This window comes from Ctenopharyngodon idella, chromosome 9, assembly GCF_019924925.1.
Source record: "Ctenopharyngodon idella isolate HZGC_01 chromosome 9, HZGC01, whole genome shotgun sequence".
NCBI lineage: Eukaryota > Metazoa > Chordata > Actinopteri > Cypriniformes > Xenocyprididae > Ctenopharyngodon > Ctenopharyngodon idella.
In genome coordinates this window covers 38,672,337-38,691,286 of record NC_067228.1, presented here as the reverse complement: position 1 = coordinate 38,691,286, position 18,950 = coordinate 38,672,337, and the positions used below count along the sequence as shown (strand labels likewise).

At 34.4% G+C, this 18,950-nt stretch overlaps 1 long non-coding RNA gene across 3 annotated transcripts; it reads right to left on the bottom strand.

The window, feature by feature from the left end:
* Nucleotides 1–41: 41 nt before the first annotated feature.
* Nucleotides 42–17,113, bottom strand: LOC127518766 (uncharacterized). Of its 3 annotated transcripts, none has more exons than XR_007931639.1 (6): nucleotides 16,882–17,113; nucleotides 15,895–16,534; nucleotides 13,011–14,566; nucleotides 12,414–12,517; nucleotides 4,024–4,085; nucleotides 42–1,720 (listed from the first exon to the last, which is right to left on the bottom strand). It is a non-coding gene; the product is annotated as an uncharacterized LOC127518766 (long non-coding RNA). The 3 variants fall into 3 exon arrangements; XR_007931640.1 differs by lacking the exons at nucleotides 42–1,720; nucleotides 4,024–4,085 and adding an exon at nucleotides 11,265–11,384 and having other exon boundaries at nucleotides 13,011–13,094; nucleotides 13,228–14,566; XR_007931638.1 differs by lacking the exons at nucleotides 42–1,720; nucleotides 4,024–4,085 and adding an exon at nucleotides 11,262–11,384.
* Between the last annotated feature and the right edge of the window lie 1,837 nt (nucleotides 17,114–18,950).

The following is an 18,950-nucleotide window of genomic DNA, read 5'->3' as shown; positions in this document are numbered from 1 at the left end:
AACTATTAGCCATTTTAACTGAGAAATGAAGACTATAGTACTAATTTTTATTACTAATAATTTTATTATTTGGTATGTTGGTATATCCCAATATTGAAAACATAGTCCCCAGACATGTTTACATATATCGCTGTCCATATAAAATGAAGGGACAATTATATTTGCCTCTATAGATAAAATACATTTTATTTCTATAAAGACACTTATTTAGTGTTGAATAATATGAATACAAGTGTATGAATAATATAACAAACATTTATGTGCAAGGCTGCAAGCAAGAAATCATACAGCACATTCTAACACAAGCTCGGAAGTGCCCACATAACTTCTTTCTGTGATTTGACTTGATCCTTAGCAGGAACCGACTTTTTTGTGCACTGGGACTTGAGACTTGATGGTAAGGACTTGGTTTTGACTCTAACATGGGTGACTTGCTCCCATCTCAGCCAGTATTGTCCCTCATAACCAGTAAAACCGGTATTATATCGTGGCAAGCCTATTGCAAATATTTGAAACTAAAAAATCAGTACAGAAATTGAAAGAAAAAAACAAAACATAAAAAAAAATATTTTTATGTGTGTATTTGGTATGTTCATATCCTCCCTGTGAATAAAAAAGGCCAGCCTTAAGATGATAATACACAGGCAACTTTTTGAGCAATGTTGCTTGGGCACTTTCCCATTGAGAATGGGCAACAAATTTCTATATGGATACTTTTGGCACCATTGTTCAGAAAGTTGCCCTGTGTATCATCACCTTTAGTTTGAGAATTTGAAACCCAGTGGGTGTATTACAGAAACTGTCCATCTTATGTTGGCTACTGTATTGTAATTGTTAAGTTGGCTTTTAGTTTTAAGTTTGGATACCAGTGGGGTTATAAAGGGTTATAAAGCCACTTTTTAGGATTTTTTGTAAAGGTTGGATGCTTCTGTATGCTACAGTTTTTCTAAGATTAAGTTAAAGTGTCGGTTCACTCCAAAATGAAAACTCTATCATTACTCACCCTCATGTCGTTACACACCCGTAAGACTTTCGTTCATCTTCAGACACAAATAAAGATATTTTTCATTACAGAATGCTGTCAGATTTCCTTTCATAGACTGCCTTTGCAACTGACACTTTGACACTTCAAAAAGTTCATAAAGAACTTGAAAAACTAATCCAAATGAATCAAATGGTTTAGTCCAAATTTTCTGAAGAGAAATATGTTATGAGGCTTGTTATGAGGCTTTTACTCGCATGGTTATGCAGCACGTTTGAGCTTCTGAAAGAGGTTTGTTCTTGTGCGTTATTCAGGTTCGGTTGAGCTTCTGCTTATGTTCGCTGATCAATGTTTTCGTGCAAGTAAAAGTCTAAATTAAATCTATTTGTAGATCTTCATTTGTGTTCCGAAGATGAGCGAAAGTCTTACGGGTGTGGAACGACATAAGGGTGAGTATGACAGAAATTTCATTTTGGGGGTAAGTAACCCTTTAATGCTCTTTGGAAATGTTGTTCTGCTATAGTGTTTGTCCTACATGAGCTCCTAACTGAAATTGCCATGATTACTAAACCGATAAGATAGGATTCTGAAGTAAGGCTTTTTCTGTAATATGCCACTAAGTTTTTTATAATTATGTTATAATGTTTTGCATTACTTTTAAAATATAGAGAATAACATTTTATAATACTTACTTTTTTGCCAATATCAGCCAAAGACAGATCACACAAGAAACAGAATCTAATGCAAGAAAAATATAATAATGTAATGCAGTTACATGTGATTAAAAAAAAACAAAAAAACAAGTTATTTACATTATTAAGACAAACTAAATGCTAATATCAATAATCAATTACAAAATGTAAATAAAAGATCTATTCCATTAATATAATGTAAGACATTACTTGCTCCATGACAGATTTTCAATGATATGCAAATATTGAGATAGGGGGAGAAACTTACACAGCAACAGTAAAAAAAAAAAAATCAGTAATTGTAGATGACTTTTTAAATGTTTATTTGTGCAGTTTTTGGAGGATTTATCATATTTTTTAAATTTATATAAATAAATTAAAAAATATTCTTTTTAAATAGGTTTTTATACAAAAACAGCTTTTATGTAAAATTCAATTTATAAAAGACCCACATTTCTAAATTTCATTCATGGGGTTAACATGGATAATTTGACATAGTTTAGTGTAAGATTTTTGCCCATCTTTCCGAAAATGCAGTTTTAAAAGTAAAAAAACGATCACTTTTACCAGTAAATGGCTGCAGAGCTCCGCAATGTGCTATTTGACTGACTGAAAGACATCTTTTCACAAGTATTGTTCAGTTGGATTTACGTCTAAATATTATGAAATCACAATTATAACAATTATAACTTTTTGTCAAAGTTTAGTATTTTTTGTAATAAAAAAAAAAAAAAAAAAAAAAAAAAAAAAAATCAGTTTTTCAATATTGTTAAGACCACACTTAGAAAATGGAAAAAAAAATTAATCCTCAAAATGAACATTTAAAAAAAAAAAAAAAAAAATTTCAGTACAAAAAAAAAAAGCTAAACTTTGACAAAAAAATGTTATTGTCATAATTGTGATTTCATAATATGTAGATATAAATCCAACCGAAAAATACTTATGAAAAGATGTCTTTCAGTTAGTCAAATAACACATAGCAAATAGTGGAGCTCTGCAGACATTTACTGGTAAAAGTGATAGTTTTTTACTTTTAAAACTGCATTTTCCAAAAGGTGGGCAAAAATCTTACACTAAACCATGTCAAATTATCCATGTTATCCCCATGAATGAAATTTAGAAATGTGGGTCTTTTATAAATTGAATTTTACATAAAAAGCTGTTTTTGTATAAAAACCTACTCAACAAAATATTTATTTATTTATTTATATAAATTTAAAAGATATGATAAATCCTCCAAAAACTGCACAAATATGAAGTAAAAACATTAATAAACAGAGTGAAATTACAATTGTTTTTTTAAAAAAAAACAATTATTTTGTTACAAAATTACATTTTGTTGCCTGGGGTCTGTGGAGACCCCAAAGACCCTGAGTGTGACTTTTTTTTTCTACACTAACATAAAAACAAGATATCACTCCAATTATTATTATTTTTTTTATTTGTAGATCTAGAAAGTGTTAACAACTGTACAAAGTTTCATGTCATTTGGACAAAGAGAACATTTTTTTTTTTATTTGAGCAAACGTCGTTTGGGGTCTAAAAAGACCCCAAGACCCTATAAGGGTGAAATTGTGTGTAACTTACTGTTTTTTACACATGACATGTTCGGTTCACTTAGTTTTGTCATTGCCACGACATATTTACATATGGGAACGTGATAGTTTTGGCCAAAAGATTTTTTTTTTCGAGGTAACGACATCCTTATGTCGTGGCCACGCAATGTAAAGTCGTGGCCTCGAGATCATGTGGTGAGGGAACAATATATTTCATTATGTTGAGGGAACGACATCTATTTCTCATGGCCACGAGTTAAATGTGTAAACAACTGCGCAACCATAACAACCTGGAATTATCAGAAATGGATAAGATTATAATAATATTTAATGACAAAATTATCTTGTGGCCACAACATATCACGTTCCCACGAGTTACTATCTTGTGGCCATGATGTTATCACGTTCCCACAAGTTTATATGTCGTGGCCATGACAAAAATAAGTGAACTGAACATGTCCCCTTCTGGTCACCGTAAAAAGATGATTGATGCTTTGGCTCTCAAGAGCTGTTGGGTTGTATTTAGCCGCTTCCGGCACAAAAACAAAGGGGAGAAAAGACAAAAAAAAAAAAAAAAAAAAATAGAGATTATGCTAGTTTTTTTTTTTTTTTAAAGATATTCCGTTTAATTTGTTTATTAAGGTATTACTGCTAGATTGTTTTTAAAAGATATGTCTGTCTGATTTGTTTAAGGTATTACTGATGACTTGCTGGTTGCTGCATGATGTAGCTGATTGATCTGAATGCAAATATTGAAAAGTGTCTGACACTCATTTAAAAAATTTATACTCACAAAAAGCCAAAGATGCTCAATGCTTTTGCTCTCAAAAGAGCCGTTGGGTTGTATTTTAGTCACTTCCAGCACAAAAACAAAGGGGAGAAAAAGACAAAAAAAAAAAAACATTAGTAGGGAGACATGAATTTACATGTTTTTTTTCTGATTAATATTGATCATTGTGAACATTGCAAATTAGAGATGATGCTAGATTTTTTTTTTAAATATATTGTTTAATTTGTTTATTAAGGTATTACTGCTAGATTGTTTTTAAAAGATATGTCTGTCTGATTTGTTTAAGGTATTATTGATGACTTGCTGCACGATGTAGCTGTGATTGATCTGAATGCAAATATTGGAAAGTGTCTGACACTCAAAAAAATATACAAAACAAAAACAGTTAGACATACTGTGGGAATGAATGAACACATGTTGTTTTTCATTAATGATTAGATGAGTTATGGCAAATCAAAGATGCAGGATGACAATTAGATTGGTCACTTACAAGATTTGGATGTCAATTGACACTAAAAAAATATTTTTATAATTATTTTCATATAGTTATGAAAGATGTATAAACATGTATAACATCTGAAAATGCACAATGAGAGCAATACTTTGAGACCTTAAACTACTATAAAGTTGTATTCAGTTATTATCATTATTAATATTATTATTAATGGGTAGTGGATTTCATTAAATCTCTGATCTCTTTCAGCATATGTGGGAGAGACAGAATTCACGCGCTTGAACTTGAACTTGAGCTCACGCGTTGTAGCCCAAATCAGTAAGAGCACACCACTTTCCTTCAGAGTAAAAGTATTTTTAATAATAATTGTAAAATTAATCGGTTTAACTAAAGTTGTCTTGACGGGCATGAATCTGAAACCAAAGAAATTTTCTCAATTTGAGCACATAAGTTACTCCATTAGCGCAAATGCGCAAATGACGTCACACAGACATAACGACATTAACGGTAATTAACGGGGCTGAAGTGTAGACGGTAGCAAAACCTAGTGTTTACGTGAACATTAGAGGTGGTAAAAGGTAGTCAGTCAAATATGAGATATGACGAACTGTTCCCTCAGACCGCTTGTCCCCCTTTTTTAGTAATTCAAGATTTGATTTATTTATATGTTTTCTTAATACTTCTAATTGTGATTGACACTTGTATTGGAGTTATATGTTTTAAAAGTAATTTAAATAACATAATTTAAAAAGTACTTTACCTCAGGAAACTTGTCAGTCGGGCGATGTCCACAGATGTAGTCGTCGGGCTGTGCGCGCGATGCCGCAGACCCCAGCTTTTTTACCCGCTGCCAGGTTCTTTCACGGGCTTTGCACGCGAGGTGTAAAATAGCAAAGTATATTTTTATACGTTTTTTATCAATTTTATTCTTTTTTTTTTTAAATACTCTAAGGAGTACATTTTTCATACCTTGCGCAATAAATAAATAATTAAATATATAAATAAATTATAGGGCCTACAAGTTTCTTCTGACTGACATAATCCATATTAAAGACCTGGGTGTTATATTAGACAGCAACTTGTCCTTTGAAAATCATATTTCATATTTTACAAAAACAGCCTTCTTCCACCTCAGAAACATTGCTAAGATACGGAATATGTTATCTGTTTCTGATGCAGAAAAGTTAGTTCATGCTTTCATGACGTCTAGACTAGATTACTGTAATGCATTACTAGCTGGTTGTCCTGCTTCCTCAATAAACAAGCTACAATTGGTACAAAATGCAGCTTCTAGAGTTCTTACCAGGTCAAGAAAATATGATCATATAACACCAATTTTATCATCTCTTCACTGGTTACCTATTAAGTTCCGTATCGATTATAAAGTACTGCTAATGACCTATAAGGCTCTAAATGGTTTAGCTCCTGTGTACTTAACCAATCTTTTATCGCCCTACAATCCTTCACGCTCTTTAAGATCACAAAACTCTGGACTTCTGGTTGTACCTAGGATAGCTAAGTCCTCTAAAGGAGGGAGAGCGTTTTCACATTTGGCTCCTAAACTCTGGAATAGCCTTCCTGATAATGTTCGGGGCTCAGACTCGCTCACCCAGTTTAAATCTAGATTAAAGACGCATCTCTTTAGCCAAGCATTCACATAATCCATCTCATATCAGATCAATTGCACATGACTATCTTTGTTTAATGTTATGAACAGCAGCTATGCTAATTATTCTCCATTTGCTTTTCTGTTTTACCTTGGGACGCCCGTCCTGAGGTGACTAGAGAGTACATCAGTTTCAGTTTGGATCCAGACTCTTAAGAAGACCTCAGATGACTAAAACTTTGGAAGAGACGGCGCCAACTCCTGCGAGGACTTCAGAAGATGCAACATCTGGATCAACACGCACATTCGCAAATTTCTATATATCCTAATTATTGTTAATATGTAATTAATTTTTCCAGGAGCTCTTTGCTTCTACCTTCAATTAAATTGCTAACAGTGATTGTATATTAATCACCTAAATTATTACATTATTAGCTAACTGCAGTCTCCAAATTGTAATGTTGACATGCATTCTCTGTAAAGCTGCTTTGAAATGATATGTATTGTGAAAAGCGCTATACAAATAAATGTGAATTGAATTGAATTGAATTGAATATTTATTCTTTAAATAGTAAACTCGTGGGAGCGTTTTTATTTATTTATATATTTTTATATGTAATGGAAAATATGTAATATGTAAAGCCATATAGGCTTTTACTAAGTTCATTTGCCCATTTATGGCAGCAGTCAAGTATTTTTTTTATTTTTTTATCCTAATGTGACAAATAATATAGTAAAAGTTTTGAAACATTATAATTTTATAAGTCTGTTATGCTCACCAAGGCTGCATTTCATGAAAACTACAGTAAAATTGTTAAATATTACAATTTATCAATGTAGAAAACAGTGTTTGCATTATTATTTTTTTGTAAAAATGATATTTATTATTATTATTATTATTATTATTAAAGCATTTATTGAATTTAAATATATTGTAACTTTATACCTAAATGTCTTCACGGTCACTTTTGTGATCAATTTAATGCATCCTTGATGAATAAAAAATATTAAGTTCTGTCTTTCTTAATCTTACCACAAATGTTATATCATTGTTTCCACAAAAATGTTAAACTGTTTTCAACACTGATAATAATTAGAAATGTTTTTGAGCATCAAATCATCATATTAGAATGATTTCTGAAGGATCTGTGACACTGAAGACTGGAGTAATGATGCTGAAAATTCAGCTTTGATCACATGAATAAATCACATTTTACTATATATTCACATAGAAAACAGTTATTTTATTTGTAATAATATTTTGCAATATTAGCCTACTATGCATTTTACTTTTATGTATTTATTACTGTAGTTTTGATTAAATAAATGCAGCATTGGTGAGCATAAAAAAAAAAAAAAACTTTACAAACTTTTGACAGGTACTATATTAAATACTATATTTTGTATATATAGAAAATGGAGAAAAAGAATAAGTGATATAAATTATATATAAAATAATACATAGCAATCTTTATAATCTTATAATTTTATATTGTACTAGCAATAGATAAAGTTTTATTTTAATTATGTACTAAATAATAATAATAATAATAATAAATAAATAAATATTAAATAATAATAAATAATAAATATAATTATTTATTTCACTTGCACTAGCTTATCAAGTATTGTTTACTTGGCTGTTCCAATCCTGAAGAAGGGTTTATGTCATTAATACCACACTTCACCTAACTCCCCTCAGGATTTTTCATAAACTAACAACATTGTGTAAAACAACATTTTTATGTTAAAACAATATAAAATATCAAATGTGTACACGCATTTGTTTTTCAGGTGGTTCATTGGGATATATCTTGAGAGAGGCACAAAAGCTGCACATGACAAAGTTCTATAAAAGTGGACCTTCCATAAAAAGATGATATCAGTCAACTCTTGTGTCTAGTCACTAATACAACAAATGAACTTTACTGTCCCTGAATGATTTTTTTTTATCTTGTATATTCATATTTTGATATGATAGATAAGAAATATCACATGATCAAGAATGCAGTTTTTTCCCTTGATTATTAGCCGGATTATCAGTCCTATGATTTAGTTAAATGATTCAGTGAGATGCTCATTAAGACAGTGACCTGCTGCCACCTACTGGTGTTTTTCCCCTTTTTTTGAGATGGTCCTCACTGCAGAACACTAGATCCAAGGGGCGAGGTGGGATCCAGATCCAACTCCTCCCACTTTACATATCCCTAACCCTACCCATCTCCATACCCTGATCCCTAAACCCACCCCCTGGATCTGGATCCTGGATCTCATGTTCTGCAGTGAGGAGCTACTGTTTGTAATGTTTTTTCCCAAACATTTCAATTTCATATTGTTAGTTTCTAAAATGTTATAATCATCACAGTATATTAATGCAGTTGTAATTGCACTTGCATTTATACCCGCTGAACTGGATTTAAAAGCCATTACATATGGATTTCTGAATGGCTTAAGGATTTTATTGGTAGTGATTCAATTGACTTTATTTATTTTAAAATAATTATGAGTGGATGCCCCTTTTTTTTTTTTATTTGGGCACCTGCCCTCTAAAATGTCTACGCCTGTCTTAGGTGGAAGTTTTAACCCTAAAAGGGGCAAGACCATAAAGAGACATCAAAAAATGAATTTATTGCTATTTTCCATCATCTTAGGACACAAATAATAAAATTTCATGATTTTTTTTTTTTTTTTAAACATGACTTTATTTTTTTAATTTGTGTATTAAAATCCCAGCATATGTCGCCCATTTATTAAGTGAATACAGAATGCTTGTTTGGCAATGTGTTACAACATTTTAGCCACATTTTAAAACCATTTATTCTCGCTAGAAATGTGCATATAAAATATTATACAGTAGGCTAATATATTCATAATTAGGCATTATACTTGTTTTTCAACAGAATTTTACAAAGAATGTTTAGTTTAAGTTATAAGAGAAAAAAATGTTTAAAGAATCTGGCTATAATGCTGTAATGCGCATTACCAACCAAGCATTCTGTTTTCAATTAAATTATATTGAAACCAAGAAATGAGACCCAAACATTCCCTGCCTCTCCCCACAGCCTCTCAAATGTTTGTATCCCCCACTTCGCCCCTTTTAGGATTAAATAAAGCCATAATAATCTTTTATAGGCTAGTGGGGTAACCCACTTGGGGCCACTGTGGGTTTTTTTGCAGGCAAGCCCACAGTGGGTCAGCCACTGAAAACCCACATGGGGGCCCAAAAGGCTCAACCTATGTGGGGCCCGCATGGGCTCACCCACACAGGGTCTGTTTGGGTTTTAAAACCCATATAGGGGCCCCATATGGGGTTTAGTGTGGGTTTGTCCTGCTCACAGTAAACCCACACTTACCCACAGTGGGCCCGCACTGGCATGTTTGCTGGGTTTGTCTCTCATGCTAGCAGGGATGAGGGCTTTGAAAAAGACTGATATTGTTCAGTTTGACATGCGTTTCTGACGCGGAAAGTTGATCCTCGACCTCGCCTTTGCGTTCGTTAGCCCAGGGCCCCGCGAAGGCTTAACGCGGCACTGTTCCCACCCAAAGCATTTCCAATATCTCGCACGGCAAACGGTAAAGGGGGCATCTATTTTAAAATGATTACTCCCAAGATCCAAACTGAATACATTTCTATAAAACAAACGAGTAAATATAACATCTTGTATAGAACATATTCAGTAATGCTATATCGCAAACGTACGTTCAAAAATTTGGTTAATTATGATTTCGTTAGTATAGAGGGTATGCATAGACGTCACTTTCCCACCGGAACGTGCTCCCTCAGCTGATCTGCAGCATGACTGGATTTAATAGGGGAAATTGCGAAAACGCAAGTAAAACAAAGGATTACACTAAAGGTTGGGCTCGAAAGTGTTCCTTATGTCAAAGAAAACTAATCCATGGATATTGGCATGCAGCCAGGAATCGTGTTTCCTGACATGTGCCTGATTTCGACGCCGGGGAAATACATAAAGCAAATCGGCCTGTTAATGCTTTATATAACTACAAATATAGGTAAGTTTGGTCTACATCAGAGTGATCACTTATATCAATGTTATATATTTCGTCATATCGTCCAGCCCGAAAACTTATTACACCTTTTGCATACGTTGAATAAGGAAGGCAGTCTGGCAGAAGCTCAATATTTGACTTCATAACTTGTTTAAATATGGATATATTTTTACACAAATGCATCGCTTCACTTCAGAAGGCCTTTATTAACCCCACCGAGCCGCGAGGAGCACATATTTATGATGGTTGGATGAGGATGGAAGCTTTTTTTTCAGCTCATACTCGTGAACCCTATTCACTGCCATTATAAAGCCCGGATGCATCAGGATATTTATTAATATTTCTTCAGTTATGTTCATCAGTAACAATAGAGTCATATACACCTAGGATGGCTTGAGGGTGAGTAAAGCTTAGGCTAATTTTCATTTGAAAGTGAACTAATCCTTTAATTAAGGGTGTTTTCACACTTGGTCCTTTTCAGGGGTCTGAGCGTGGTTCGTGTGATTTTTGGCCCATATGTGAACGCTCCAAACGATCTCAGACGAAACGAACCGAACCGAGACCATCTCAGGAGATGGTCTGAGTACGGTTCGATTTCATCTTATGGTACGGTTCGCTAAAAACATGCAATCTGAACACAAACCGCTCCGAGCTCACTTGATTTTTTCCATTCGCGAATTCCAGTGTAGTTTGGTCATCAGATGCCTCCGTACAAATCAGCTGTTCATCATGGCTGCTGCTTCTCTCAGATCTCTACAAATTATTCGTTCGCAACGTGCACTTGTTTATTGTGATTTTTTTCTGCTTTCAAACTGTGTAAGGGAGACGCGCCTGCATGCCTTGACAGTTTAATTTTTTTAATATATGGTTTTACAAGCACACACACTTAGCGCATGCACAGAAAACCAGCCGTCATAGCGCGTGTACTGAACTGAATTACCTGTAGTGTCTTATTTCGTTTAAAGTGTCAAAACACTCTAGGTTCACATAAACAGGCTTTGTCTTAAGTGAATGTATCTGGGAAAGAAATTGTGTAGGTTTATCAGTATATTCGATCCATGCATTAGGTTATTGCAAATCTTAAAGTGCCAGCCTAATAAAACAATCAGTAGAATCAGTACACGTTTTATTCATACAGTGAAAAATATGCAGTTTTATTTTTTCATTTGATTATTATCTGTCTTACTTGAATGCTGCTATACCTATTTTACCTGAAAATTTAAAGCAGTTTCATTTGCATCTTTCATTTATTGTATTTGTCCATGTTTTTTTCTATGCTGATGTAATTGCCTTCTGCAAAAAAAAAAAAAAAAAAAATGATTCAAGGAAAACAATTAAAAAAAAAAAGACCGTCGTTCATCTTCGGATACAAATTAAGATATTTTTGATGAAATACAAGAACGTATTTTTTTTCCTCCATTGAAAGCAACGAAAATCCCACATTCAATATCCAGAAAAGTAGTAAAAACATTGTTAAAATAGTCCTTGTGACTACAGTGGTTCAACCTTAATGTTATAAAGCGACGAGAATACTTTTTATGCGCAAAAACAAAAATAACGACTTTATCCAACAAATTCGTCTCTCTCGTCATTCTGCTACGCTAATACGTTGCAGCGCTTCCACCAGGTTTTACATCAGAATGCCGACTCAGTATAAAAAAAAAACTCTAGGATTTCATCAAAATATCTTAATTTGTGTTCCGAAAATGAACAAAGGTCTTATGGGTGTGGAACGACAGGAGGGTGAGTAAATAATGACAGAAATTTCATTTTTGGGTGAACTAACCCTTTAAGCTCATTCAAGAGCATTTGTAGCAGTGTCGTTTTACAAAATAATAATTAATAATTATATACGGAGCCCCGCACATTATATGCAGTAAAAAAAAAGTAAATCGTGGTCACGATTTAGCAAATTGAGGGAACAAATTAGTAAATCGTGCACGATTTAGCCTACGATTTTTTTTTTTTTTTTTTCTGCATGTCATGTGCAGGGCTCCGTAATAATAATAATCTTTACAAACAAATTTCTTGTTTAGTGAGGCACATGCCATGTAAGTGAATGGGATAAAATTTTGAAGGCCATAGGTCAAGCCATCCAAAAAGCACCAGTATGAAAACAAAGAGGTCTCAGACCATGTTCCTCCTTAAGTGGACCAAAAAAGGATCTGAGTCCTCTTTCAGTGACAAGGACAGTGTGAACGTAAAGAGAACTGGGTCCTTTTTCACTGGGTTCACCTCGTGGTCCACTTAAAGGGGTCTGAGTTTGGTTCTTTTAAAGAGGACCCAAGTGTGAAAACTCCCTAAAACAAACTTCCAACCTACCTTTTTCATCCGAGTCCGGAGAGAAAAAGAAAATGGTGGTCGAGCAGAAGTTCAGAACAGGCTCGTGTGTCATGACGTCAGAAAAAAACGTCTGACGTGGGGTCCTTAAAGGGAAATTATTTGGGTGAAAGTGAGATATTTGAGTATCTGTGAATTTCTATGCATTTAAGTTGAAAGAGTGTACAATAATCAATTACAATTAGGAAAGCAGAAATACAAATTAAATAGACTCAAATAGTTCTAGTAATCCAACTTACACCCATGTTCACTTATTACAGTGTTATCTCAAAAATTCTAAATTATATATATATATATATATATATATATATATATTAGAGAGCAGAAACTGTATTTTTTTTTAAATTTGTTGCATAAAACTTAAAATGTGTTTCTGGATCAAAGCGACTAAAAATTATGAAGCATGTCATAATCACAAAATTAGTTAGCTTTTTATAAAAAATTGTTCACAATGTAGCCTAAAATAAGCTTAATTTTCTTTTAATGTAATAGCTTATTTTACATAAGCACGTTTTGTGCTCAAATATATTTTATTGAATAAAGATAATTATTATATTGTAAATTAGGTGCTGGGATTACCTTATGAACTGTGATTACATTATAAGTTGCCACAGTGTTTCCCACAGGATTTTGTGAGACTGTGGTGGGTGGGCATCGGTCCTTCTGGGGGACATTACATTACATTATGTGAAAAATTGTTATTACATTGAAAAATTATTACATTATGAACATTTTATTACAATAATGTAATACATATTAAATTATGTGCAGTTTTTACATCATATGAGATTATTACATTATGAGTTGATGATGTGCCCTATGCTCCATTCATTCGTGGGGCTTCAGATTATCCTATCCTGGACACAATATATGCGGTAACACCAGACTCCACATTAATCTACTTAAAAAAATATATTTCAGAAGAATACAGAATCAATCAAATATAACATTTTATTTGTCAGGTAAAAATGTATCATGCCAATTAATTAAACAATAAGAAGCCAAACCAGAAATGATAAATACACAACATCAACTGCTCAAAGATGAATCTAAGAGTGAGGGATAACACCTGACAGCAGAGAGATGCACAGCAGTGTGAGTTCTGAGTGCAGAACAGAATCCCAATGACTCTTTTGCCACTTTCCCTTAAATATGCAGACTAGAACAAAGAAGTCTTCAAACCTAAATTGTAAATTACAGAAGACCTTTTGGTTGAACAGGATCCTGTGACCCAAGGGTCAAGCCTGGTCAGGGATAGGAAAACATTCTCACCAGAGACCTTGTGAGAGGCACAACCCGGTAACACTTTAGTATAGGGAACACATATAAACTATTAACTATGACTTTTCCCTCAATAAACTACTAATTTAATGCTTATTAATAGTCAGTAAGGTAGTTGTTAAGTTTAGGTATTGGGTAGGTCATGCAGAATAAGGCATTAATATGTGCTTAATAAGTACTAATAAACAGCCATTATTCTAGTAATATGCATGCTAATAAGCAACTAGTTAAAACACTCTAAAATAAAGTGTTACCCACAACCCTCTAACAACTAAACAGAATTCAGAGTTTTCAATCTTTCTCATAATATAAATGACTTCTGTGAAATTAAGACAATTTTACCAATCGCACCGAGACATTTAAAGTAATACCAAACATGAAAGAGAAAAAGCAATAGATGCACAAGATTCATCATATGTATTGCCATTCTTTGTGAACTTTCAGCCAGGGTGAAAGGAAAAGGAGTGGGGAGAGAGGGATTTAGGATGGGTGAGGAGAGAAGATCAAGCAAATGGATTTCTGTTTCCTTGCTTCATGATCTTTTCTTCAGATTAGTAAGTTTATTGTCTCATTGCATGGTGTCTGTTTTGGTCCCTTGCATGAACCTGAATCAAATTAAACCTGAATTAAGTTTATACAGTTGAAGTGCTGGAGGAAGTGTTTACAGTTCCAAGTGGTACAGATTCTGGTTCGTGGTCATCACCTTGTCCCTCACTCTGTGGCTCTGCTGTTCGTCTGCCACAGGATAATTGTTTTGAGCAGGAATCACATTTTTTACTTATGCAGCAATTATAAATAACAATTAAGATGACTGCCACAAAACTGAAGACAGCAACCATAATGTAACCTGCAAACTGAAAGAAAAAAAAAATCAATATATAAAACAAAATGCTATGCCTATATATTTTATTGTGTGCTTAAACCAAAGTTGTTCAATCCTGCTCCAAGAAGGCCAGCTCCAATTTGTCCCAACACACCTGACATTTCTAGTAATCCTGAAGGCACTGATTAGCTTGCTCAGATTTGTTTAATTGGGGTTAGAACAAAATTTGCCCACCAGGAGCAAGATTGGACACCCCTGACTGAGAGCCACAAAGCCACATGTTCATGTTATGTTAGTTAGGGTTTGTTGTGGCTTTCAATTATTTATAAGCACAGGAAAAATGTATAGCATAAATGTGCTTTTCACACTGTACTTATCCATAGGTTATCATTGTTCTAATCCCTGCATTTAACCCCGGGTAAAGGTACGTTTCACAATTGGATTAGCAGGGTTAGCACTGCTTTTGCGGTGCCAAACTTGTTCAGTATGAAGTGATGCAGCATTAGAATGTTACAGCTACATGCTTAGCAACCGGCAACCAATCATGTGCCTCATATTCAAGTGCATTGGGCAGTCACAAAAACACAGAGCGTTGTATAGGTGCACTCACGCCATGTCGTAATTACCATAATTACAAGATTTTAACTTGTAAAAAGCATTCACATCCTCATAGAGCTCGTAATTACAAGTTGGGGATTTTCTGAGCTCCTGTACCACTTGACCACTGCAGATTCATTTAGGTGTTGATAGTGTTGCCATAGAAATGCTTAATTCCCAATCTGAGGACGTGAAGAGCTCTGAGTAGAATGTCATGTGTTGTCATCTCGAAATTATGGTAATTACATGGCGTGAACACAGCATATTAACAGTCGTTTCAGTGTTTGAGGGGAAACCCTTTATAGACCTAAAAGTCCATTCTGGAAAACTTGATAGTACAGCCGGCGATATATGAGGATCCGCAATGCTAAAGCCTTTATGTAAACAAGTCGCATGGTGCATTCATCCAATCAACCACACTGACACCACAAATATGCAAATAATGTTAACCCACAGTTTTGGAGTGTACAGTGTGAAACATCAGCTTATGAATACCCAGGATTAATTGTTAACTTGGGTAAATTGTGAGCAGTGTGAAACATGAAGCAGGATAACACAGGATTTCATTTACCTGGGGTTTAGAATGACCCAGGGTTAACTATTATAAGTGTGAAAAGCCCTAAAGAGAATCGTTTCATTATTTCGAAGGACAGAAAGGGATCTGCTTTTCTGACATATTGTGAGGTAAACAGAGAACTACTTTAATATTTTTATAATGATATTATGATAACAGGACAAGCTTATATAGTATATTATATTTACCTGAGAATGATAAATATATTTGCCATTCAAATCTCGTAGCTTGGCCTCATTTCGCATCATTCCAGCAGGTTTACACCAAGACCTGCTGAGCTCCTTATCAAAACCATAAACTCCCTTCCAGTCAGTCATGCCACAAGCAACATAATCACCATCAAATAACAAGATGATGACCCACATAAGAGGTGGAAACAGGCAATAAGCAAAAACCTTTGCATCGCTCAGCTCATCATTTCCTTCATCATCATTTTCTTCATTTTCTTTTTTCATTTTCTTCGTTTTCTTCTTTTTCTCTGTTTTCTTCATTTCATTTCCATCACAATGAAACCATTCCTGTTTAAATGCCCTAAAACAGAAGAACATTAAAGCAAAAATAAAAAGAGTAGGTCCAGTGAAGATGGATGTTGTTAGCAGTGCATTCTGTTCATATTTGCAAGGGCATGAAAAAAACTGTTTTTCAATCAACTCCTCCAATCCAATTAACAAAAGACTTGATGGAAAAGTGCTGAAAAATGGCTTTTGTTTCAGAAATTTAAGTGTTTCGTTTAAAATATATTTAGGCGAAGGCATCCTCTGAAGGAAGTTTGATGTTTTTGGCTACTTCCGTTTTGTTACTTCAGTTTTTAAATACAGGACAGATCTCCTACAATAAAGAAGATAAACATTAGTTTTCATGTCAGTAGAATAAATAGTTAAATCATGCCATTTTCATTTCATTATCTTTTATAAATATGATAAAACTAAAGAGTTTTTGGAGATATGAAGGATGCTATACTACTCTATAGGTACTTAATATTAACATGAGATTGGCAGAAACTGTGTTTGATACCCCCCCTTTAACATCATCATACAAGCAATATTACGAACATAAATCATGCACAGGACAAAATACATTCATTACCTTCTCATTTTTTTTTTTTTTTTTTTTTACAGTACATCGGTTCAAATAAAACAGAACAGTATTCAATTTGAATATTATATATAACTCACCAATTCCCTTGTAAACAACTCAGTTAATATGTTGTTTCCTCTGTGTGACGCAGCTGATATAAAGTTCTGCAATGTGAAGGTTGGCAAAACAACTCTGTCTTATCACGAGTGAAAGTACAGGCCCCTCATATTTATGCCTTCTGAAATTTGGCAGGGTGGGATGTCTGCAAAAGGCTGATAAAATGTTTAACCATAGTTTTAGATGGACAGCAGACATGAATGTTGAATGTTGTTTGGACAAAAACTCATGAATAAGTTTTACTGACTTTAGGAGGTCTGTACACCAGTACACAGAGTAGGGTGGCATTTAGATAAATTTTTATTTGACAATGACCTAGCACTCACTAGGGCCATTTTAAATAGAGGCTGAGCTGTTGTTGAAGATGTGATAATGCCTGGTAGAGCCATTGATGGGACATCTATTCCCATCTATTCCCATCCTCATGATGTGTTTAAGTGGGCAGTCGATGAGAGACTAAATGACCAGTATAGTACATCCATCAGCTGAGGTAACAGAAGCATTTGTGCAAATTTTGCGGCGGGAATCCCGGTGTATATAGCGAGGCTAGATGAAGTAGGTCCTGAGGTGAATACAAAAAATCATAAAATCCCACAAATCAGTAAGGAATCCTGGGACACCACGGAAAAATCAGCAAAAACAGCTAAAGAAAGCACGACGAACATCAAAAGAAAATACTTAGTCAGATTATAAAACCACATTAGCCAGCACACCGTACAACTGCCACTCTGCAGTGCAAATATTGGAAAGGCAGCCCTTTTTAAGACCACCAGCATCAGACAACCGATAATTTGAAAGAAAGAGCTCCGTGCTGAAACCGATCATATGCGCGCTCCGCGTGTATATTAAATATCGCAACAATCGTATTTTCCATGTGTTCGTTGTCAAATTCCAGTTCAGACATGGCTCACATGTCTGAACGCAGAGCAGGCAGAGGTGAATGAACAGCACTTTTGTGACATTTGAATTCTCAGCTGGAATGCGATCTTACTTATGCAGACATATTTTCCATTTGTGCTGGTAGACAACAGCAAAACAAACCACCTGCACCAAAACTTCAGCTCTGGTCACGTCGCAGGGAAGAGCATTTTTGTGTTGTAGCACTGAGGAAACGAGCACCTACGACCCATGTCTCTGAATGACAATAATAGGCAATGACACAGAAGCAACAGAAGTGATACTTTCTCATGCATAATACCGCAATTATAATCTTATGCATACTACGGTGCAGTGATTGGATTGAACAAGCTCTTTCTCATGAATAAATGCAGAAAAGCGCTCCGAACCGGGCCTCTCCCGCCCCTGCCGCCTGTCTATCACACACTCCGAGGCCTGAACCTACATCAGATTCTGTGACATAGCTTCAACTTTGCTTCTCAAACCGGAAGAACGAAATTGCTCTGAAAAATGCAAAAATCACCAGTTTCCACTTATTGGTAAACTTTATTAGTGCTATTTGACTGCTGCCCCAATATTACGGGGCACCATACAAAGAATTTCACCTTGACAATAAAGAACAAACATGGAAGATTGTTGACTTAATTACAATTATATAATTTGGAGGAAGTTTGTCATCTGACCATTCTGAAGGATTTTTGAGATATTGTTAACTTGTAGAGCCTCTCACTGTATTATCCCAGAACTGGAACTGGAACAACAGCTCAGAGGCATTCTCTGTCTTAGAGAAATAATGTTTTATTAACAAAGTTCGGGAGGAGCACGTTCAAATAATTAACCTAATTATAGGGTTCGTACAAGGTGCTTAAAGTGCTTGAAGTACTTGAATTTGACATTTTAAAAATTAAGAAAACCTTGAAAATAGTGATAATGCTGAAAAGGTACTTGAAAAGTGCTTGAATTATTGGAAGATGATGTATATATGAAATAAGTGTTTAAAGGGTACATAAGACAGACAGTTTCTGCCAATCTCATGTTAATCTTCAGTACCTATAGAGTAGTAGTGCATCCTTAATATCTCCGAAGGGTCTTTAGTTTTATCATATTTATAAAAGATACATACGCTGTACCAAGTCATTCCAAAAACAGCTGA